Source organism: Callospermophilus lateralis, chromosome 3 (assembly GCF_048772815.1).
Source record: "Callospermophilus lateralis isolate mCalLat2 chromosome 3, mCalLat2.hap1, whole genome shotgun sequence".
Taxonomy (NCBI): domain Eukaryota; kingdom Metazoa; phylum Chordata; class Mammalia; order Rodentia; family Sciuridae; genus Callospermophilus; species Callospermophilus lateralis.
The window spans coordinates 176248384-176272265 of record NC_135307.1 but is presented as its reverse complement, the minus strand read 5'-3'; the positions used below and the strand labels follow the sequence as shown (position 1 = coordinate 176272265).

Genomic DNA, 23882 nt, shown 5'->3' with positions numbered 1-23882 from the left:
TTTTTCATCTTCTGCAACTAAAACTCTCTATCCATTAAACACTTTGCAATTCCCTTTCTCCAGCCTTGGCAATCACTATTTTACATTTTATCTTTATGAAACTGACTACTCTAGGAACCTCTTATGAGAGGAATCATACAATCTCCAACCTTTTGTGCTTATTTCACTTAGTGTAATGTCTTCAAAGTTCATCCATGTTGTAGCATCTGTTAGAATTTCTTTCCTTACTTCCATTTATTTATTGGTACTGGAATTTTTTTTTTTTTTTTTTTTTTTTAAAGAGAGAGTGAGAGAGGGAGAGAGAATTTCAACATTCATTTCTTTTTAGTTTTTGGCGGACACAACATCTTTGTTTGTATGTGGTGCTGAGGATCGAACCCAGGCAGCACGCATGCCAGGCGAGCGTGCTACTGCTTGAGCCACATCCCCAGCCCCGTACTGGAAATTGAACTCAGAAGCCCTTTACCATGGAGCTACTTCTCCACCCTTTTTACTTTTTTGAGATAGGAGGATCCAAATTACTTAGGGCTTTGCTAAGTTACTTAGACTAATCTTGAATTTGCAATCCTTCTGTCTCAGCCTCCTGAATTGCTGGGATTATGGGTGTCTGACACTGAACACTGAAAGGTGTCTCCTTTCTTTTTTGAAGGCTGAATAATATTCCAACATATAAACCACATTTAACTATCCTTCATTTGTCTGTGGACACTTGGGTTGCTTCTGCCTTCTACTTCGAAAAATGCTGCTATGATCATGGGTGCACAAACATCTTTTTAAGCCTATGCTTTCATTTCCTTTGGATAAATATCTTGAAGTGGCTGGAATATCTTAACTGGCTCATATGTTAACCTATGTTTGATGTTTTGAGGAACTATCACAAATTGTTTTCCAATTTGCATTCCCACTGCATAAGGGTTCCAATTTCTCTGCATACTTCCCAACACTTGTTATTTTCTGCCTTTAAAAAAATAATTGCTATCATAATAGGTGAAAAGTGGTATCTCATTGTGGTTTGATTTGCATTTCCCTAATGACTAGTGAGGTTGAGCATCTTTCTTTTTTTTTTTTTAAAGAGAGAGAGAGAGAGAGAGAGAGAGAGAGAGAGAGAGAGAGAATATCTTTTGTGTAGATGGACACAACACAATGCCTTTATTTTTATGTGGTCCCACCCGTGCTAGGGGAGCGCTCTACTGCTGAGCCACAATCCCAGCCCTACTGTATATAACTTATAACTCAGTTTTTAAAAGTTAAGAAAAAAAGCTTAAAAATTTTTCTCAAGCTGTTTTAAACCCTTTTGGTGTCAATTTCATAGATTCAAAGTTTAACATTCCCCCTTGTGGTTCTTTGTTTCTTTTTATACTCTTAAGCCTAGTATTTAGCATGGCACTTAGGATTCATATACATAATAAATATTTATTTAACACTGACTCTTTGTCAGGCATTGTGCTATATACTGTGGAAACATCAGTAAACAAGATGAATGAGGTTTCCTTCCTTGAGTAGTGCAGTATAGTGGCCAACAACCTAGTACACTCTACTAAGGACAAATACATGCTGCTAAGAGATGCTAAGAGATTCTGTCTGGAGAGAGATCAGGGAAGGTACCCTTAGGGCAGCCATGTTTGACCTGGGATCTGAAGACTGATGAGTTACTATATAGAGAAAGAATTTCGGACAGAGGGATCAGTATGTGCAAGAGTCCAGAGAAGGAAATACAATGTGTAGAAAAGGTCATTGTTGGCTAAAACCCAGAAGAAGGAAGAGGGGCCTGAGATAAGTCTGGGAGATGTGAAGGCAACAGAAAGATATTTGGCCTTTGTCTTGTGAGCAATGAGAAGCCATTACATAGCTTTAGTAAGTGACATGATCAGATTTGTGACTAAAAACTTACTCTGACAACAGAGCATAGAATATACTGGAGGGGCACTCAGAGTGGATATGAAAATGTCAGGAGTCCCTCTTGTACTGTCTAAGTGCACAGTGTGTACTTAATAAATATTTATGGAATGAAATATTTCCTCACTCCCTTTTCCAGATGGAACTAAAACAACTGATTTATTCAGTTTACAATCCACCTGCTCACCTATCTTCTGTGATGCTGGTAACAGACTCCTAACTCCTACTTTACAGATGAGAAAACTGAGATTCAGAGAAGCAAAGAAAATAAGAATCTGTCAAGTGATATCTAGATCTGAACTAAGGCCAATAAAACAGACACTAAGTCCAGTACTGGGGAGATCTCCTTACATTTGGGGAGAACAGAGAGGTTATACTCACTTGTTCACTCCAGAATTATATTTTTTGAGAGCTTAATGAGTTTGCTAAGGGTAGAGGTGATGATGGGAAAGAGACTTATAGACAAACAATAAAAGCTGTTATCCTGTTATCTTTTTCATCGTCATTATTATTAGACACTATGCCTAGTAACAACGTTACTAGACACTATGTGTCAAGCACTGTCCCAAGTGCTTTCCGTGCCTTTCCTCATTTCCTCTTTGCAAGAAAATTGTACTATCCCCATATTTCAGATGGACAAACTGAGACTTAGGGAGTTGGCCTGTCCAAGTTTACTCAGTCAGGGTGCTGGCATAAAGCTAACCACTGGTGAGATTATGCCAAGCAGAGGAAATCTAGTCTCCACTACTAGTTTCCAACACCCAAACCAGCCAGCGCGCGCGCCACCTCGCGCTCGCGGAGACGCTTGGTCACGTGAGCAGGACCCCGCCCCTCCGGTCCGCCCCGCCCCGCCCCCGCCCGCGCTCCCTCCCTCTCTCCCTCCCTCCCCCTCCCTCCCCGGCCCGGTCCGGCCCATCCCCCCTCCCCACCGGCTCCCTGAGGCCCTGCCGGGTCGGGCTGCTGGCGGCCGGGCGCCGACGGCCGGACAGACGGGCGCAAGCGAGGACGGGCAGACGAACGCACGGACGGCGGCGGGCACGCACGGCCCGGGCCGGCGCTCCGAGGCCCGCCCGGGAGGGCCGGGGCCGCGCTCAGGTGAGGCGACGGCGACGCGGGCCCGTAAGGGGTGGGCCTGCCGGGCGTCCGCGGTCCCAGCCTGGCTGGCTTCGCCGGGAGGAGGCGCCGCCCGGGCCTGGCGCGGGAAAATGGCGCCGGGCGACCGTGCAGCTCGATCCGAGTGCGGGCCCGGCCCGGAGCCGCCCTGCCCGCCCGCCGCGCTCGTGTCCCCGTCGCCATGTTGGGGAGCGGGCCCGGGGCCTGCGGGGCGGGGGCGCTGGAGGGAGCGGCGGCCGGACCCGGGTTGGGGAGGGTGCGGGACGCGGGGTCCCAGGCGAAGAGAGAGTGCAGGGCCGGCCGGGGTCTGCACGGGGTGGCGCTCCAGGCCTGGGGAACTGGCGGGAGCCGACGTAGGGTCGTGGCCAGGGTCGCGGAGAAGAGATAGCGAATCGGAACAGAACCGGGGTTGGGGCCATGGACTGAAGGGATGGCAGGTTTTGGAGCTGGCTTAGGCCAAGAGTAGCGTTCCAAACCCTATGGCAGGTACGTCCCAGGGTGAGGGGAGGTGACCTGGGGGCCATCCTCAGGCTGTCAGAGCTGGAGCAGTTCTTTGCAGAGAGGGGAGGAGGTGATTGGTTAGATATGGGGGTACAAACGAAGGTATCAAATTGGGGCGGTCCCGGGGCTGAATTGCAAGTCCTTATGACTCTCAAAGGACTGAGGACTTTTGAGATTCCTGGAGCCTTCACCCACGATTGTGGGGAGCAACAGGAAAAGAAAAGAGCTTGATGAAAAGAGTAGGCGTAGGTGGGGGTGCTGAGGCTTAGATGTAGGAGCTGGCCAGCAAAAGGGGTACAGAGAGTGGAAGTGGTTGGCAAGAAGGGAGAACCTCCTTCAACTTATGGTTTTGTGTGTGTCTTTAAAAGGAGGGACTGGGCTGTTTGGGGGCGGTTACCCAAGGTGTCTTCCCAGGAAGGGGACAGCCCACTGCTTAAGAGCAGGGTCACCTGGGGAGGTCATCAGAAAGTCGTTATTGAAGCCAGTTAGAATGGTGAAGAAGAGTGAATGTGTTAAAAACGACACGTGCCTTAGAGATCACGTAAGGATTTCAGATCAAGTACTGATTTTATAGCTAAGACACAGAATGGTAAAGTTGACTTTTAAAAGTCTTACACCTTGGTGACTGAGGGGGTTCCTGGAAGTGGTTTGCTAGCTCCTTGTTCAACACATTGCCTTAAAGGACTTTGCTATTTGGAAGAAAAGTGTTAAGAGTCAAACATGACAGCATATATTAGAGAATCATTAATTAATTAATTGCATTTTGTATATTTGTAACAAGTTTTGTGAGTTCAAAGGCTGAAAGGGAATCAAAAAAGTCTAGGTAACCGGCTATAGGATATGTCCCAGCTCACCTCCATTGACAAGAAGTTATCTTTAAGAACCTCTAGGGGCTGGTGATGTGGCTCAAGCGGTAGCGCTCGCCTGGCATGCGTGCAGCCCAGGTTCGATCCTCAGCACCACATACAAAGATGTTGTGTCCCCGAGAACTAATAAATAAATATAAAAAATTCTCCTTACAAAAAAAAAAATAAACCTCTAACTTTCTTAAGTTTTGAAAGAGATGTTCTTTCTCTTTTAGATGTTTTCTGTATAGCAAAGGGACACACACACACACACACACACACACACAAAAAAAAAAAATAAAAAAAGGGGGGGGGACAAGTGAACAGTGCTAGAGACCTAGAATCTGCATTGTTCTCAAACTTTAATTGAAGTTCTATCATGATAAATAGTTATTCAGAGTTCCCATGGACTATGGGAAAGTTCTGAGGGAAACTGTAAATTAGTCATCATATACAGTTAGCCCTCTATATCCCTGAGTTTTGCATCTGTGGCTTCAATCAATCCCAGGTGAAAATATTCTTTTAAAAATTGTTATTATTAACTAAATCATATAGTAAAAACAACTACTTACATGGTGTTTACATTGTATTAAGTATAATAAGTAATCTAGAAAAGATTTATATTTTATATTTATATACAGAATATACAAATACTACACCATTTTATATAAGGGAATTGAGCTTCCACAATTTTGATATTCTGGGAATCCTGGAATCAATATTTTGATATTCTGGGAATCCTGGAATCAATATTCCATGGATACTGAGGGATGACTATAATAGATCTAGGACCCTAAATAATCTAAGACTTTCAACAAAAAGTCCATTATTTATTTATTTTCTGGGGAGTGCTGGGAATTGAACCCAAGGGTGCTTTACCACTGAGCCACATCCCCGCCCCTTTTTTATATTTTATTTTGAGACAGTGTCTTGCTGAGTTGCTTAGGCCCTCACTAAGTTGCTGAGGCTGGCTTTGAACTTGCTATCCTCCTACCTCAGCCTCCTGAGCTGCTGGGATTACAGGCGTGCTCCACTACACCAGGCTCAACAAAAAAGTTATGGATGTGTTTATAAAATGAGATTTTCAATACCATACACAGCAGCACAGTTCATTTGTTCTGTTCTGTTTTTGTTTTTGTTTTTCTTTTTTTGTTGTTGTTGTGCTAGGGATCAAACCCAAGGCCTTGTGTATGTTAAACATGTACTCTACCACTGAAATATACACCCTGGTTCTGTTCTGGATCTTCTAATTCAGGGAGGCCTGACCTTATCTCTGCCATGGGCCCTTTTACCATCTAGTGGAGCATATGGATCCCTCTGAGAATACCTTTTTTTTTTTTTTTTTAGGTGTTAGGGATTGAACCCAGGGCTTTGCACATGCTAGGTAAGCACTTTTCCACTGAGTTACATCCCCATCCCTTTAATTTAATTTAATTTTTAAGACAGGGTCTTGAAAAATTGCCCAGGTTGTACTCAAGCTTGTGATCCTCCTGCCTCAGCCTCTTTTGAGTAGCTGAGATCATATTAACAAAATACACAAATCATGACATACATATACACACAAACACACATGTGTTTCTTTATTAACACATTAAAAAAATCAGATCTAGGCTGCACGTGTAATCCCAGTAACTGGGCAGGCTGAGGCAGGAGGATTGCAAGTTCAAGGCCAGCCTTAGCAATTTAGTGAGGCTGTTTCAAAATTAAAAATAAAGCTGGGTGCAGTGGTGCACACCTCTAATCCCAATGGCTCAGGAAACGGAGGCAGGAGGATTGCAAGTTCAAAGCCAGCCTCAGCAACAGCAAGGTGCTAAGCAACTCAGTGAGACCCTGTCTCTAAATAATATACAAAATAGGGCTGGGGATGTAGCTCAGTGGTTGAGTGCCCCTTAAGTTCAATCCCTGGCACCCAATAAATAAATAATTTTTAAAAATTAAAAGGGCTGAGGATTAAGGATGTGGCTCAGTGGTTAAAAGTCCCTGGATTTAATCCCTGATTCCAAAAAAAAAAGGAAAAAGAAAAAGAAAGAAAATCAAATCTAGGATCGGGAGGGGTTCAGTGGTAGAGTATTTGTCTAGCATGTGTGAGGCCCTGGGTTTGATCCCCAACAACAATGAATCAGATCTAGTGATGGGTCTAATCATTATAATTTCAAAGACATCATGAGCCTAGATAATACTTCAAGATATCTGTAGCACCAAAGTATGATAAAAAGAAATTTGTGGGGTTTTTTTGTTACAGATTAAATTATGAACCTATTAGGTTTGTTACCTATATTTATATTGGAGTAAAATGGTAACTTTTAGTTAGAGATTAGTGAAATAAAATGGTTTATTTTTTCCATCCAAATTCATAGATTCCCTTCCCCCCGAATTACACGTGTGTATTGCCCTCTGGACATTCTTTTAGATGTCATTTCTCTTCTACCACCAGGCATGTCTGATTCAATAAACATTATGGTGTGTGTCAAGAATTATGTTAGGTAGGCTCTGAGGAGTCAAAGGTCTTTAAGGCAGACTCATTTCACTTTGGGTACTCAGTCCCAAGAGAGAAGTAGACATGTAAATAATGACAGTTCAGGATGGCAACTATTAAAGAGTCTAAGGATACAGAGGTGGCTATGTCTTTGCTCTAGGAACTTTTGTGAAAGAGTGATATTTGAGATATGTCCTGAAAGGTAAAAAAGTTTGCAAGTGAGAGTTGGAGAGAAGTGTTTTTCAGGTAAAGATAATTAAAAAAAAAAAAGTTTTCATTATAGATGGACACAATATCTTTATTTTGTGTATTTATTTTTATGTGGTGCTGAGGATTGAGTCTAGTGCCTCACATGTACAAGGCAAGTGCTCTGCCACTGAGCCACAACCCCAGCCCCTGAAGACAAATTTTTAAGGATGTAATTGAATATACTTGAAGCAAAATGAATGCAAAGGTGTGGTCAGAGATTAGACTAGAAAGACTGTTTGGAACCTGGTTATGAAGAACCTTGCTAGGGAGTTTGGACTAAATCCTCAGCTCAGAGGTGAGTATTCAAGATTTTTGAGAAGGGGAGTATATGATGAGGTTTAATTTTTTCAGAGATGAATGGAAGCTTTTTCTCTGTAGATAGAGTGAAGAGCAGGGAAGAAGTAATGAGGACCTGAACTATGGTAGAGGCCGTGGGCATTGAGCCGAGTTAGAATTTTTAAGTGTTGGTGATTGATATCATGAGTGAGTGGAGGTAGGGGTTATACTTCTCATTTGGGGTAGAAGCTGTCAATGACAGTTTTTTAAAAAGGGTTAGGGATGTAGCTCAATGGTAAAGCACCTATCTAGCATGCAGGAGGCCCTGCCTTCAATTCCCAGACCATACACACACACACACACTAAAAGAAAAGAAAAGAAAAGAGATGAAAATTGGCACAGATATTAAGGGAGAAAAATATTTTTGGTAGGATAACACTTTTTAAAAAAAAATATTTATTTATTTTTTAGGTGTAGATGGGCACAACACAATGCCTTTATTTTTATGTGGTGCTAAGGACCGAGCCAGGGTCCCACCCGCGCTAGGCAAGCGCTCTGTCCACTGAGCCACAATCCCAGCCCCGAGGATAACACTTTTTGAGGTGTACTGGAGATTGAACCCAGGGTTGCTTTACCACCGAGCCACATCCCCAGGCTTTTTTATTTTTAAGAATATTTAGGGCTGGGGTGGTGGCTCAGTGGTAGAGTACTTGCCTAGCACACGTGAGGCACTGGGTTCTATTCTCAGCACCACGTAAAAATGAAATAAAGATATTGTGTCTACCTACAACTAAAAAATAAATATTAAAAAATTATTTTTTAGTTGTATTTGGATACAATACCTTTATTTTATGTATTTATATGTGGTGCTGAGGATTGAACCCAGGGTTTTGCACATTAGGCGGGTGCTCTACTGATGAGTCACAACCCCAGCCCTTATTTTTTATTTTGAGACAGGATCTTGCTAAGTTGCTGAGGATCTCACTAAATTGCTGAGGCTGGTCTTGAATATATGATCCTCTTACCAAGACACTGGGATTATAGGCATGCATTACCACATCCGGCAGGTTAATAGACTTGCAAAGCTGTCAAGTTTGGTGTAGTTTTTAGTTAATGAAATCAGAGGTAAGTGGCAGCAGACATAAAAGACAGGGTTAAGAAGGGGAAAGTATACCAAGAGTGTAGGAAATTTGTGGGTTCAGCAAACCCTGGGCGATAGGTCAAATCTGGTCCTATCACCTGTTTTTGTAAATAAAGTTTCTTTGGAACACAACCACACTCATTCGTTTACATATTATCTGTGGCCGCTTTTGCACTGCCAATGACAGAGTTGAGTAGTTGTGACAGAAAAGTTGTGTCAACTCACAAAGTTAAGAATATCCTTTACAAAATGTTTGCCAACCCTGATCTTCATGTCTGATTTGTTGGATGTTTTAGTTCTGTTTTTCCATCCAATTTCCAAATCATAGAGAATAACCATCTTGACTTTTCCCTTCTGGCTGACCCTCCATGCTCTGTGTTCCTGCAGCATGACAGACCCCTGGATATTTAACATAGCAAGGTCTGATGTTCTGGTGTGTGCTGTGTGGCAACTGTGATAGTGCTGGATTTACACAGTTTAGACAACCCTGAGGCTTGTTCAACCATCCATCTTTCCTTCCTTCCTTCCTTCCTTCCTTCCTTCCTTCCTTCCTTCCGTCCTTCCTTCCGTCCTTCCTTCCGTCCTTCCGTCCTTCCTTGGATTGAATTCAGAGGCACTCGACCACTCAGCCACATTCCCAGCCCTATTTTGTATTTTATTTAGAGACAGAGTCTTACTAAGTTGCTGAACACCCTGCTTTTGCTGAGGCTGGCTTTGAACTTGGGATCCTCCTGCCAAAACCTCCTAAGCCACTGGGATTACAGGTTTATGCCATCATGCCTAGCTGTTCTACCATTTTTCTGTTTTGTTGTCTTTTTCAAAAGTTTTTTTATGTTTTTTGATTACTAATCTTTTGTAATTTATCAGTATTACAGATGTCATTTCCCAGTTTCTTGCTCGTTTTTTTTTTTTTTTAAATATGTGTAAGGTGTCTGGTTTAAAAGTTCTAAATTTTAATATCAAATTTATCAACCTTGCACTCCCCCAAGATTTTGAAATTCTTTCTTTCTTTCTTTCTTTTGCTACCAGGGATTGAACTCAGGGGCACTCAACCATTGAGCCATATCCCCAGTTCTATTTTTCTTAAATATTTTTTTAGTTGTCAATGGACTTTTATTTTACTTATTTATATGCAGTGCTGAGAATCGAACTCAGTGCCTCACATGTTAGGCAAGCACTCTACCACTGAGCTATAACTGCAGCCCCCCAGCCCTATTTTGTATTTTATTTAGAGACAAAAATCTCACTGAGTTGCTTAGCGCCTTGCCCTTGCTAAAGCTGGCTTTGAATTTGCGATCCTCTTGCCTCAGCTTCCCAAGCCACTAGGATTACAGGCCCGTGCCACTGCGCCTGGCGGAAGTTATTCTTTATATTGTTTTTTATTTTTTATTTATTTATTTTTTAAATTTGTTTTTAATAATTATTATTTTTTTTTTTTAGTTTTCGGCAGACACACTTGTTTGTATGTGGTGCTGAGGATCGAACCCGGGCCGCATGCATGCCAGGCGAGCACGCTACTGCTTGAGCCACATCCCCAGCCCCTTTATATTGTTTTTTAGACTGCCGTTTTGCCTTTAATGTTTAGAACTCTGATCAATCTAGAATTGATTTTTGAGTATGGATCAAGGTAGGATCTAGTTTCATTTTTTCCCCTTTAAGCAGTTTTCCCAGCACCATTTATTGAATGGGGCTTGGTTTCAAATGTGAGCTTTTTGGTAGAGCCTGTTTGAGGTCCTAATTTCACCTCTGCTGCTTGCTGTGTGACCATGGACAAATTATGTAATATCTTTGTGCCTCAGTTTTCGCATCTTTAAAATAAGGATAACAACACTTGCCTCATAGAGTTGTTGTGAGGATTATGGTAAATGGGTTAATTCATATAATGTATAGAACAGGGCCTGATGCCTACAAAATGCTCAATAAATGTCAACTGTTGTTTAGCTCTACTGTTCATTTTTGATTCACCAGCTCCCGGTAAAGAGGAGACACTCAAGTTAATTTGACTTTCAAGTTAAATCAGAATGATTGAGAGCTAGGCTGAGATGTTTTCAAAGAACTGTTTAGTTTTAGGGCTGCCTAAGACTGTCTCTGGCATAGAACACCTTCCATATCATTACTTCTTTTGCAGTGAATTTCTGTTTCAGAGGATACAAATTGGCAACCTGTGACTGAATTTGACCTGCACACATTTGGTATCACTAACATCTTAAAAATTTAAATGTGGGGTTAGGAGTGTAGCCCATATTAGAGTACTTGCCTAGTGTGCTTGAGGCCCTGGATTCAATTCCGAGAACTGCCCCCCCCCCCAAACAAAACAAAACAAAACAAAAAAACTCCAGAGTTTCTGGCTTATCTTGAAAAACTGGAAGATTTTTCAAGCCCATATGTATAGCAATAGTCAGATGAAACTTTTAGATAAAATGTGTTTTTCTAGTTCTCTGTGTTATTCTCTTGCTTTGCTGATTTACTGTGACTTTGTAGACATTTGATTTTCTAATTCTACTGAGAATTTAAACCTTACCTCCCATAAACCAACAAATGACATTGGGTAGGGTCAGGATGGCTAAAAAAGCATATGAGTTTGTGGGCAGGTAAATACTAAAATTTATTTCTAAGGCTGAGATATACTTGATCATAATGAATAAAATGATGCTTGAAATTAAAAGATTCAGTTCAACTTCCTGAAGTTACCAAATTGGTAGCCTGGTGTGGTGGCACATGCCCATAATCCCAGTGGCTCAGGAGGCTGAGGCAGGAGTGTTGCAAGTTCAAAGCCAGCCTTAGCAATGGCAAGGTGCTAAGCAATCAGTGAGACCTCGTTTCTAAATAAAGTACAAAATGGGCTGGGGATGTGACTGAGTGGTTGAGTTCCCCTGAATTCAATCCCTGGTAACCCCCACCCCCCAAAAAAGAAATTACCACATTGTGATAGAAAAGAATACTCTGTCCAAATTATGAAATAGAAATAAAAAGAGGTCTTTTTATTTCTTATGTGGTGCTATTCTCCAAGAGAGAGGTTGCATGAGAGAGAGGAAACAGAAATTCACTTGTCAAACATTTATTGAGCCCTATCATGTACACTGCAAATTGACTAGAACTCTACAGGATACCAAGATGAATCTAGCCAGGATTTGTGTGAAGAGAAGTGTCTGTAACTTGTTATGGAGCTTAGATATCAGAGTATGGTCCTTGAATGATGTGGGCCATGAGCAGAGCTCTCAAGGATGATTAGGATCTTAATACTTGCAAATGAAACAGTATTTTCCAGGCTGAGTGAAAACTTGAGTATAGTGATTGGTTCTTAAGAGAAACCAGTTCACCTGGAGAACAGGGTCATCACCTAGGATGGTTGTGGAGTTGTTTTTAGCTGGAAATAGAAATTGATCAGCAGCAACAATAGTAGTAGATAAAATAAAACTTTGAGTCTGGGCACAGTGGCAATCCTGGCAGTGTGGGAGGCTGACACAGGAGGATCATGAATTCAAAACCAGCCTCAGCAATGGTGAGGTGCTAGCAATTCAGTGAGACCCTGTCTCTAAATAAAATACAAAATAGGGCTGGGGATGTGGCTCAGAGATCGAGTATCCCTAAGTTCAATCCTTGGTACCTAAAAAATTAAAAATAAAAAAATAAAACTTTGAAAAATTGTAGTGCACAATTTTGTTGTTGTTGTTATTTTTTGAGCAGGGGTATCAGGGATTGAACTCAGGGGCACTCAACCACTGAGCCACATCCCCAGTCCTATTTTTTTGTATTTTATTTAGAGACAGGGTCTCACTGAGTTGCTTAGCGCCTCACTTTTGTTGAGACTGGCTTTAAATTCGCCCTCATATCTCAGCCTCCTGAGCTGCTGGGATTACAGAGGTGCACCACCGCGTCCTGGCCTGTAGGGCACAATTTTTGCTGGCTTGCTTTTGCTAGATAATATGCTGAACATTTTACCAGTGGTACTTTATTTAATTATCACAACAACCTAGTGAGATAGGCACTGTTTTTTCTTCCCTTTTTACAGAAAAAGAAACTGAGGAATAGAGCTAACAATTGATGAAGAATTTGAGTCCAGGCAGTCTAATTGCAAAGCCTGTCTTCCTGATCTTTACATACTATGCTCCCAAATCCTGGAAGGCTTTGAATATTCTTTTTTTGTAGGAAACTGAGAAGTTTGGATTTGATTGCTAAATAGTAGAAGCCATAAAAAGTTTTTAGCCATACAGTGAAATAATGAAATCTGCCCATTAGAAAAAGAATCCTGATTGTGAAGTACAGGATCAGCATGGGGAAAAACTGATATGATAAAGATGGAACAAGTTTACTCCCTCCCTGCTCACTCCTAACTTGAAGATGTGGTTTATATATTCTGTTAGTGAAAATAGTATGATTAGTTAATAATATTAACTATGTCAGTTAATAATATTAATGATCACCAAATTCACAGGGTACTCATGCTATAAACAGGCATTTAGATTTGTATTTCTCATTAGCCAGCAGCAACACCCACAACATACACATAGAGAAGCAACAAAAGTTCCCATTAACCAGTTTCTTTACTGATATTGAAACTGTTGAATATTAATTCCATGGTACCCATTTATATACATTTTCTAAAGACCAGACACCAATATCTCACAGGAAGAAATAGTTACATATTTGTGAATCAAGTTTCTGTTCATTATAAGTCCCTTTCCATTTTATTTATGTGTTTGTTTATTTATTTATAGTACTAGGGATTGAACCCAGGGCTTGCACATATAAGACAAGTGCTTTACCACGGAAATGCATCCCGGTTCTTTTTATTTTGAAACAGGGTTTCACTAAATTGCCCAGGCTAGCCTCAAACTTGTATCCTCCTGCATCAGTCTCTTGGGTAACTGGATTTACAGGTGTGCCACTATGCCTGACTCCCTTTCCTTAATTTTAATTGTTGTATAGAAGAAAGGCTATGGCTCTTTTTTTTTTTAAATTTTTGTAGTTGTAGTTGGACACAATGCCTTTATTTTATTTATTTTTATGTGGTGCTAAAGATCAAATCCAGTGCCTTGACTCGCATATGCTAGGTGAGTGCTCTACTGGTGAGCCACAACCCCAGCCCTAAGGCTGTGGCTCTTATAAAAAAATTCAGACTTAAAATTTTCACTGGGCTGGGGATGTGGCTCAAGGGGTAGCAAGCTCACCTGGCATGCTTACGGCCTGGGTTCGATCCTCAGCACCACATACAAAGATGTTGTGTCCGCCGAAAACTAAAAAAAATAAATATTTAAAAAAAAAATTCTCTCTCTCTCTCTCTCAAAAAAAAATTTTTTTTTTCACTTAGAAAAATTCAAAGGCACTGTGGTTAACCACCAAATACCAGTAAATGTGGGAAGATTTTAGATAAATAGGTATCTTATAGACATAGCAATGCATCAGTCAGTAGATCCTGATTTGTCTTTTAAATAAATATCCTTTCCCATTGTGTACATTAGCTGTGATATGTACATATATATGTGTACATATCAATATGATTATATATTAATAAGGAAATTTAAATCTAGGAATGTTTCTTACAGAGTATGAGTCTTGCTGGGTTCAGTGATGCACACCTGTAGACCCAGTGACATGGGAAGCTGAGGCAGGAAGATTGCAAATTTGAGGCTAGCCTGGACAATTTAGTGAGACACTGTCTCAAAATAAAAAAAAATAGAAAGGGCTATGGGTATAGCTCAGTGATAGAACACCCCTGGGTTCAATCTCTAGTACCATTTAAAAAAACAGAAGAATAAGAGTCTTCAGTTGAACTCTTTTGGGTTGTGTTTAACTCTTTAGTTTATGTGAAATGACTCATTCAAAAGCATTATGATCCGAATAATTAAGTTTTGGGAAATTTTCATTATGGTAGTATATGTTGACTGCCTTTCAGGAGTTGAGAAGTATACACAGTTACATGTATATAGTCTTAGACATCCACAGGGGATTGGTTCCAGACTCCCTTGGATACCAAAATCAGTGAATGCTCAAGTTCCTTATATAAAATTGTGTAGTATTTGCATGTAAGCTATGCATACTTTCCACTATGCTTCAGATCATTTCTAGATTACTTTTAATACCTAATATAAGGCAAATGTTTTGTATATAGTTATTATACTGAATTGTTCTACATGTTCAGTACAAACACATTTTTTTCCCTAGTATTTTCAAGGGTATGAAGGATCATCTGTAATTTCTGCTTTCCAGAAAGTTCATCTGAGAAAGGGAAGCAGACATAAAAAGTATGGCAGGTTATGTTTTAAATGAGACAGTAAGAACTATGGGAGCTCAGAAAATAGAGATGACTTCTACTTGGAAGAGAAATCTTCATGGAAAAGGTGTAGTATTAGTTCCTTGTGGCTGATATAACAAAGTACTAAGCTAGATGACTTAAAACAATGGAAGTCGGGGCTAGGAATGTAGCTCAGTGGTAGCATGTGACAGGACCCTGTCTTCAATCCCCAGAACTGCAATAAACAAACAAATAACAAGTTTATTCTCTCACAGTTCTGGAGGCTGGAACCTCTATTCAGGGTATCAGCAGGGTCATGCTCCCTCTGAGACTTTGAGTGGAATTCTTCCTTGTCTCTTCCTAGCTTCCATCAATTCTTGGTGGAAGTGCATTACTTGCTAGTGCATTACTCTAGTGTCTGTTGTCCACCAATTTCTCTGTTTATCTTTGTCTCTGTGTCCAAATTTCTTTCTTATAAGGACAAAATGAATTAAGAGCTCTTAATACTTATACTCTGGTATAATCTTGCCTTAACTAATTGCATCTGCAGTAACCCTATTTCCAAAACAAGTCACATTCTGAGATACTAAAGGATAGGACTTCAGCATATCTTTTTGCCAGGGACATAATTCAGTCCATAACAGGTAGCATTTGAGATAACAAAGCGGCCTTAAATTAAAATTTACAAATGGAAGGGTAAGATTGCAACAAGTGTAGTGAAGGAGAAATGAACCGAGGGAAATGACAGATATGGGAAAGGATAAAGAATAATTAGATAATGAAATATAAGTCTGATTTGCTGGTGTGTTGAGGAGTTGTAGAGAGATGAAGCCTGGGTAGTTTGGGGCTCTGGACAGGTCTAGGACATTTGAATGTTGCTGAGGCATGACGGGTAGGAGTGGAGCTGGGGAGAGATGTCACAGTAGAATTTTAAAATACTGGATGACTGATTCCAGCTTTGGATAATTGAAGCTTTAGAGTGATTTTATGACCAGGTGATCATAGTTAAGTAAATACCCTAAGAAAAGCAGATGGTTCATGATTAAACATACCCAGCCTTCCTTATTTACTTATGTCAATAACTTCATCAGGATGGTCAAGAAATCCTCTTATTAAAAAAATCAACCCAGGGACTGGGATTGTGGCTCAGCCGTAGAGTGCTCGCCTAGCTTGTGCAAGGTCCTGGGTTTGAGCCTCAGCACCACATAAAAATAAATAAATAAAATAAAGGTATTGTGTTCAACAACTACTACTAAAAATAAATAAATAAATAAATAAATAAATAAATAAATAAATAACCCAACAAACTTAGGGTATTTTATTAGACTCTTCTCTTAGTCATCTGTGGACATTAAGACAGACATCAGCTTTTCAGGGTCTGTTCAAAAGCCTCTCCGTGGGTTTTGGTTTAATTATGCTTTCCTTTTTTTTTTTTTTAATTAAAAAAATTTTTTAGTTGTAGTTGGACACAATACCTTTATTTTTATTTGTTTTATTTTTATGCGGGGCTAAGGATCAAACCCAGCACCTCACACACGCTGGGCGAGCGCTCTACCTCTGAGCCAAAACCTCAGCCCCTTCATTTTCTTCGAACTCACCTCCTTTTCATTCTGTCCTTTACCTCTTGATTTTTCTCTGAACTTTGTTTAGTTTTTCCATAGTTTTAAAAATATCTGACAATTTGAGATACTGTCTATTGATACAGACTATGATGCAGACTGTGTACTGCCAGTGATATATTATTTTTCTTTCTTTCTTCCTTCCTTCCTTTCTTTCTTTTCTTTTTTTTTTTTTTTTTTTTGATATCAGGGATTGAACCCAGGAGTGCTTAACCACTGAGCCCCATCCCTAGTCCTTTTTTATATTTTATTTAGAGACAAGGTCTTGCTGAGTTGGCTTAGGGCCTCTATAAATTGCGAGGCTGGCTTTGAACTCATAGTCCTGTCTCAGTCTCCCCAGGCACCATCATACCCGGCTATCTTTCTTTTTCTTTTTAATGGTGGTTATGTTGGCTTTGTTCCCAGTAGGACTGTACTCAGATTGAGAATACTTATTTGAATTGTGGGCAGTAATAGCCCTCAGGTGCTTTTCCTTATTTGTGCCTGGGCAGTTTTCTCCTCATTTTGTATTTGCATTGTTCATATTTTCTTTAAGAACATGTGCCCCCATGAAATTTTTTTTTTTTTTTTTTTTTTTTAAAGAGAGAGTGAGAGAGAGAGAGAGAGAGAAAGAGAGAATTTTTTAATATTTTATTTTTTAGTTTTCGGCGGACACAACATCTTTGTTTATATGTGGTACTGAGGATCGAACCCGGGCCGAACGCATGCCAGGCGAGCGCGCTACCGCTTGAGCCACATCCCCAGCCCTCCATGAAATTTTTTAAACTGTGTTTAAAAATTACAAGCACATAACAGTATTTTTTTTTGTGTGTGTGTGTGTGGTGCTGGGAATTGAAGCCAGGGCCTTGTGCATGGGAGGCAAGTACTCTACCAACTGAGCTAAATTCCCAGCCCAGTCATTATCATACTTATACAGTCTTTATGTTTAATTCATACAGAGATTTTGTAGTCTGTGTGTGTATGCTGATGGAGATTTAATCCATGGCCTCATGGATTATTATTTGGCAATAGGGTGATGCAGTTTTCTGCATGTCTCTGTATCATTTTTAGTGGATACATAATAACCAAACTTGATAATTTGGCATTTGAATGATTTTCAGTTTGTTTTTGTTTTGTAATTATCAATTATACTGTTATAACATCTTTTTATAAAACTTTCCCCCTATTTTTTCTTAGAATATATTCCCTGAAGTGATTTATTTAATCAGGGTTAAGGATATCTTTTTTTTTAATTAATTTTTTTTTTTTTTAGCTTTAGGTGGACACAATATCTTTATTTTATTTTTATGTGGTGCTGAGGATCGAACCCAGTGCCTCATGCATGCCAGGCGAGCGCACTACTACTTGAGCCATATCCCCAGCCCGAGGATATCATTAAAAAAAATTTTTTTTTGTAGTTGTAAATGGACACTATACCTTTATTTTATTTTATTTATTTTTATGTGGTGCTGAGGATCAAACCCAGTGCCTCACACAAATAAGAAGCACTCTGCCACTGAGCTACAGCCCCAGCCCAAGGATATAATTTTTTAACCAACCATATTGCCAGATTATTCTTTAGAATGGCCACCAATTTTTCTCACCACTAGCTACTAGTTAATGTTGTATTTTATATATTTTTTTCTTCTAGTATTCTAGTGATACCTCACAGTTTTGTGGGTTTTTAAAAAAAATATTTAAATGTTTTATCATAAAAAAATTTCAAACATATAAAAAAAACCACCAGAAATAATACCTACCACCTATATCCAACATGTTGCCATATGCTTAATAATATATTATGTTAAACCTTATAAAAATAAAGACATCATGATACCAAGCCTTTAAATACTTTAGCCTCACATATCTTACAAATAAGGACATTCTCCTACATGATCACAATGCAATTTTACACCTAATGAAATTAGGTATAATTTCTTAATATTATCTAACATTAAGTCTGTAATTAAGGGCTGGGGATGTGGCTCAAGCGGTATCGCACTCACCTGGCATGCATGGGCCCGGTTGGATCCTTAGCACCACATACAAACAAAGATGTTATGTCCGCTGAAAACTAAAAAAAAAAATAAATATTAAAATTTTTTTTTAAAAAGTCTGTAATTAAGTAATTCCTTGATACTATCTAACATTAAATCTATGTTTAAGTTTCTCCAAAAAAGCTATTTTGGAGACTTGTTTGAAATGGAATAAAATTAAGGGCCCATGCATTGCATTTGTCTGTTGTTATACCCGTCGTCTTTTGTTATTGTTGTTTGTGAGGCTGGGGAAAACCCAGCACCTTGTACATGTTAGGTTAAGCACTGTACCACTGAGCTGCATCTCCAGCCCATATAAAAAATTATTATTTTACGTAGAATGCTTCCTATATCCTGTCTGTGTCTACTCCCACTTTTTTCCGTGGCATTGTTGAAATCAGAGCAGTAGTTTTCTTGTTGAATGTCCCACACTCTGGATTTACCTGATTTTTTTTTCTTTGCGACCTTTAACTTGTTCCTTTATTCCTTGTATTTTCCTAAACTGGAAGGTTAGAAGCTTATGCATTAAATTCTAAAGATTTGATTTAGATTTTGGTTACATATTTTGACAAATATTCTTTACTTTGCATCATATCATGAAGTATATAAATATCCCACTGTTTTTTATTTTAAAAAGATGAGTTTAATCTGTTTACTTTTTAAATTATAATTTATTAGAGCTGGGGATGTGGCTCCAGCGGTAGTGCGCTCGCCTGGCATGTGTGCAGCCCGGGTTCGATCCTCAGCACCACATACAAACAAAGATGTTGTGTTCGCCGAAAACTAAAAAATAAATATTAAAAAAATTTTTTAAAAAATTATAATTTATTTATATTTTATACAGTGCTGAGGATCGAACCCAGTGCATATGTGCCAGGCAAGTGCTCTACCACTAAGTCACAATCCCAACCCATCTGTTCCATTGTTATTGATAAGTTTGATCACAGGGTTAATTAAGGTGGTAATCATTGTAAAGTTGCTTTTTTTTGTTTTTTGTTACTAGCAAATATGTTTTTAGAAATTTTTATCAGTGGTGATCAATTTTTAAGAAATAATGTTAAGTATAGCTCATCTACTAACACTTATTTTTCATATCATTTGACTACTTATTCAGTATAAATCTGTTTTTCTTTTATGTTTGTACTATGCATGTAAAATTTTATTTGATGTAACAAAGAATGGAGTGTTGTTGGGGCTGTCTGGCACATGTGAGGCACTGGATTTGATCCTAAGCACCACGTAAAAATAAGTAAATAAAGGTATTGTGTCCATCTACAACTAAAAAAAAAATAATAATAAAAAGAATGGTACATTGTTATAAAAGATAAATTTGAAGTGTTAGGATATAGCTAAAAACAAATAAAACTTAACCAAGAAAAAGAAAGAATTACAGGTTGCAACAATAAAATAACAGACATTTATTTGACAGGATTTTGTGATGATTTGTGTTTGCTTTTTTAAAAGAGCATTTTAAGAAGACAAACCTAAAAAATACAGAACTCTTGAGTAAAACACTTATTTTTCTTTGTGAAATAGGGGAAAAATTTTGAGTTGATAAAAATTGCTTTACACCACCACCCAAAAAGTACCTAGACTTTGGGGGTTTTTTGATGTTGTTGTTTGTTTGTTTTGGAAGTGGGGGAACAGGGATTGAACTCAGGGGCACTCAACCACTGAGCCACATCCCCAACCCTATTTTGTTTTTAATTTAGAGACAAGGTCTCACTGAGTTGCTTAGTGCCTCACTGTTGCTGAGGTTGGCTCTGAATTTTCGACCCTCTTGCCTCAGCCTCCTGAGCCGCTGGAATTACAGACATGTACCACCACACCCAGCTAGATTTTGTTTTTTTCCTTAATCTCTAAATATTTCATTTAGCTGTCCTTTATATAACAATTCTTTATCAATTTTATATAACTATTTTTTCTGTTATTCCTGTAATCAGTTTTTTCTTATTATTTCTTCTCTGTTATGAATTAAATAGGATTTTCCTTTCAAACCACAAACATAGTATATGTTTATTGCAACAAGCTGAATTATACATTTCCTTCTAAATCATTAAGGAAATATCTAGTTTCCCTTTTTACTAGCTACATAATATTCCATTTATATTATTTTTTTGCTCAGTGTGTTTTCAGATTTTTTTTTAGTACTGGAGGACTAAAACCTCCACATACTGGGCAAGCAATGAGTCATACCCCCAGCCCTTTTTTAAACTTTATTTTTAAATTTTTTTTAATGTTTATTATTTATTTTTTAGTTATCGGTGGACACAACATCTTTATTTTATTTGTATGTGGTGCTGAGGATCGACCCCAGCTCCCTGCACATGCCAGGCCAGCGTACTACGGCTTGAGCCACACCCGCAGCCCTTAAACTTTATTTTTGAGATAGGGTAAGTTTCCCAGGCTGTTCTCAAACTTGTGATCCTCCTGCCTTAATCTCTCGAATAGCTGAAGTTATGGACATGGGCTACCACACTAGGCCCCAGTAGCCATTCTTGTGCATATAGTTTTATGAAATGGAGCTTTTACTTCTGTAGGATAAGCCCCAAATGTAGGTTAAAAGTTCAGTTTATTTTAGTTTTATTATGAACTTCCAGTTTGATTTTCTCAAAGGTTGTCACAGTTCTTATTCCCACTGGGACTGAAGAATAATTAAATTTCTTGATAAATAATCCTTAAGCTTTTTTATATCTAAATGGAGAGATTCTATTTAGCTCTAGCTCTGGTGAACTGTCTTTTCATTTTCAAATTTAAGATTCCTAGACTCTTGGGCTGGGGATGTGGCTCAAGCGGTAGCGCGCTTGCCTGGCATGCGTGCGGCGGGGGTTCGATCCTCAGCACCACATACAAAAAACAAAGATGTTGTGTCCGCTGATAACTAAAAAATAAATATTAAAATTCTCTCCCTCTCTCACTCTCTCTTAAAAAAAAAAAAAGATTCCTAGACTCAGATTGTGTCCTGCCCCAAATTATTCAACATTTTTGTTTTATTTTTAAAAATTTTTAATATTTTTTATTTGTTCTAATTAGTTGTGTATGACAGTAGATTGTTTTTTGATAGAGCATACATAATGAAATATAACTTCTTATTCATCTGGTTGTACATGATGTAGAGTTACACAGGTCATGTAATCATACGTGCACATAAGGTAATAATGTCTGGTTCATTCTGCTATCATTCCTACCCTCATGTCCCCTCCCTTCCCTTCACTCCCCTGTCTAGTCCAAAATACCTCTATTTTCCCCGTTCCCTTATTGTGAGTTAGCATCCACATATCAGAGAAAACATTCAGCCTTTGGTTCTTTGGGATTGGCTTCTCTTAGCATAATATTCTCCAGTTCCATCCATTTATCTGCAAATGCCATAATTTCATCCTTCTTTAAGGCTGAGTTATATTCCATTGTGTATACATACCACATTTTCTTCCATCTATTCAAGGACACCTAGGTTGTTTCCATAGTTTAGCTAATGTGAATTGAACTGCTATAAACCTTGATGTGGCTTTGTCACTGTAGTATGCTGATTTTAAGTCCTTTGGGTATAAACCTACAAGTGGGATGACTGGGTCAAATGCTGGTTCCATTCCGGGTTTTCTGAGAAATCTCCATATTGCTTTCCATAGTGATTGTACGACCAAATAATACAACTTTAAGGAAGGCCACAATTAGATCCCAGGACACACCTACCTTGCCATGCTCAGCCTAGCCCTCTTTCTAATTCACCTTATGTTTCATTATCATGAATAATGCTAGTATATTTTGCATATGTACCTAGTTGATTTTACTACTGATAATTTGACATATTACTCAACAGATTATTGAGAGCATAAAAAAAAAAAAAAATGGGTACCCAGGATAGGAAATAGTTGCATTGCATTAGATATTTAATTCTCTTAAGTGTATGGTGAAACAGCTGTGATAACTTGGGAAATCTGTGTTTTTCATTAATTTACTTCCTTGTTTTTGCAGTTGTCACTTGTAATATAATTTTTCAGATAAGTAGGAGAAAAAATGTTAAATTAAAAATATGATGTCAGCATATTTACAGTTTTGAAGCAGAAGGACAGTGACAAGAAATACAGATCTGTAGCTAAACATCTGTGAGCTAGGCCAAATCACAAAACTTTCGTGGGACTCTGTTTCTGTACCTACTTAATTAGAATCTGTAGGGGTTTCTGCCCAAGACACATGTACTGTATCTGTTTTTTTTCTTTAAAGTATTAATTGTAAAGTATAACACACATAAAGACAAGTGCACAAATCATAAGGATAACGAATTACAAAATGAACATACTTCGTAACCAATACAGAAGTATTTTGAAAATATCTTGAGTTTTATTTGGGATTATAATAAGCTTTCTTTGTTAAAAACCACTGGACTAGAGATCATCTTGGGTCTTTTACAACACTTTCTAGAATAAAATTATAAGAAACAGTGACAGATGGAATTTGGCTAGTTACAAAAATTTACTTTAAATAGATTTATTGGGTTTATGTTTGGTCTTCTGACATTTCTCTTCTTCCTCTTTGCCCTTTTTCCTTTTTGTCTAGGTCCTGGGAGGAATGGAGAGGGGTCCTACTGACTATCTTTTCTGAGAGTGGTCAGAGAGTTCTTAAACAGGTCTGTTGCTTCTCTAGAATACAAACGAATGTATTATTTTAAAAAGATTTTGTTTCAACTTAAAGTTTTGAATTAGAAATAGATTTTTTAAAAAGAATTTATTTTGATCTCAGCATTCATAGGGTACTTTACTTTGCCAAGCTATAGGTGGCATGCGGGTTGGATCCAAACCAACTAAACGAGATCTGCTTAATAGAAAAGCAGTCAGTTGTGTTGAATAGGTATAACATGGCAGAATTCTTCATTGGTTCCATAGAAAGAACCAGAAAAAGACAAAAAGGTAAATTTCTCAGTTGTCCATGATTTTGGAAGGAATAGAGTAGAGGTATAGATAAAACCAGAAAAGAAAATAATTATTTGGCCCTTTCTGATATTCTCAGAATTTATAACATGAGGTGGAGGGGTAGCTACTTAGCAGATTTCAGAAGGACAAGTGGATATACTTTTTGTTTATATTCAGCTATCTCTTTCTGTGTTATCATGAATGGCCTTTACCATTATTCAGACAGATTAAAAACTATAGCTCAGTGATTTCTCAAACTTTTCTTCATATTGCAGTCATCCACAGGGTTCTTGGAAAACTACTGATGTCTTTGTCTCTGTCCCCACTGCCCAGATTGTGATTTAATTGCCCTAAATGTATGGAATTGACGTGGGCATTGGAATTTTAAAAGGATCTTTGGTGATTCTCAAGTGCCAAAAAGTTGGAAACCACTGCTCTAGCTAGTTAAAGCAGAACTGGTCACTTTACAACTGGTGACTCCCCACCACCCTGTCCCCATGTAAGTATTTGGATAAATATATAAATAAGGGGATAAATACTTAATTTAAGAATCGTGTGCTTTAAGCCCAAGTTCTTACTATACTCCATAAAAGGTGGGACTGTGTCTGT

The 23882-nt window shown here is 38.7% G+C and overlaps 1 protein-coding gene across 6 annotated transcripts in view; it reads left to right on the top strand.

The window, feature by feature from the left end:
* Positions 1–2817: 2817 nt before the first annotated feature.
* Ncoa6 (nuclear receptor coactivator 6) overlaps positions 2818–23882 on the top strand; it is a 91510-nt gene continuing 70445 nt past the window's right edge. For 4 of the 6 annotated variants that reach the window (XM_076851728.1, XM_076851727.1, XM_076851726.1 and 1 more), the window contains exons 1-3: positions 2818–2991; positions 22921–22990; positions 23607–23772. The gene's annotated coding sequence lies outside the window, so the exon portion shown is untranslated. The remainder of the gene's footprint in view (positions 2992–22920; positions 22991–23606; positions 23773–23882) is intronic. The other 2 variants (XM_076851724.1, XM_076851725.1) reach the window with 2 other exon arrangements.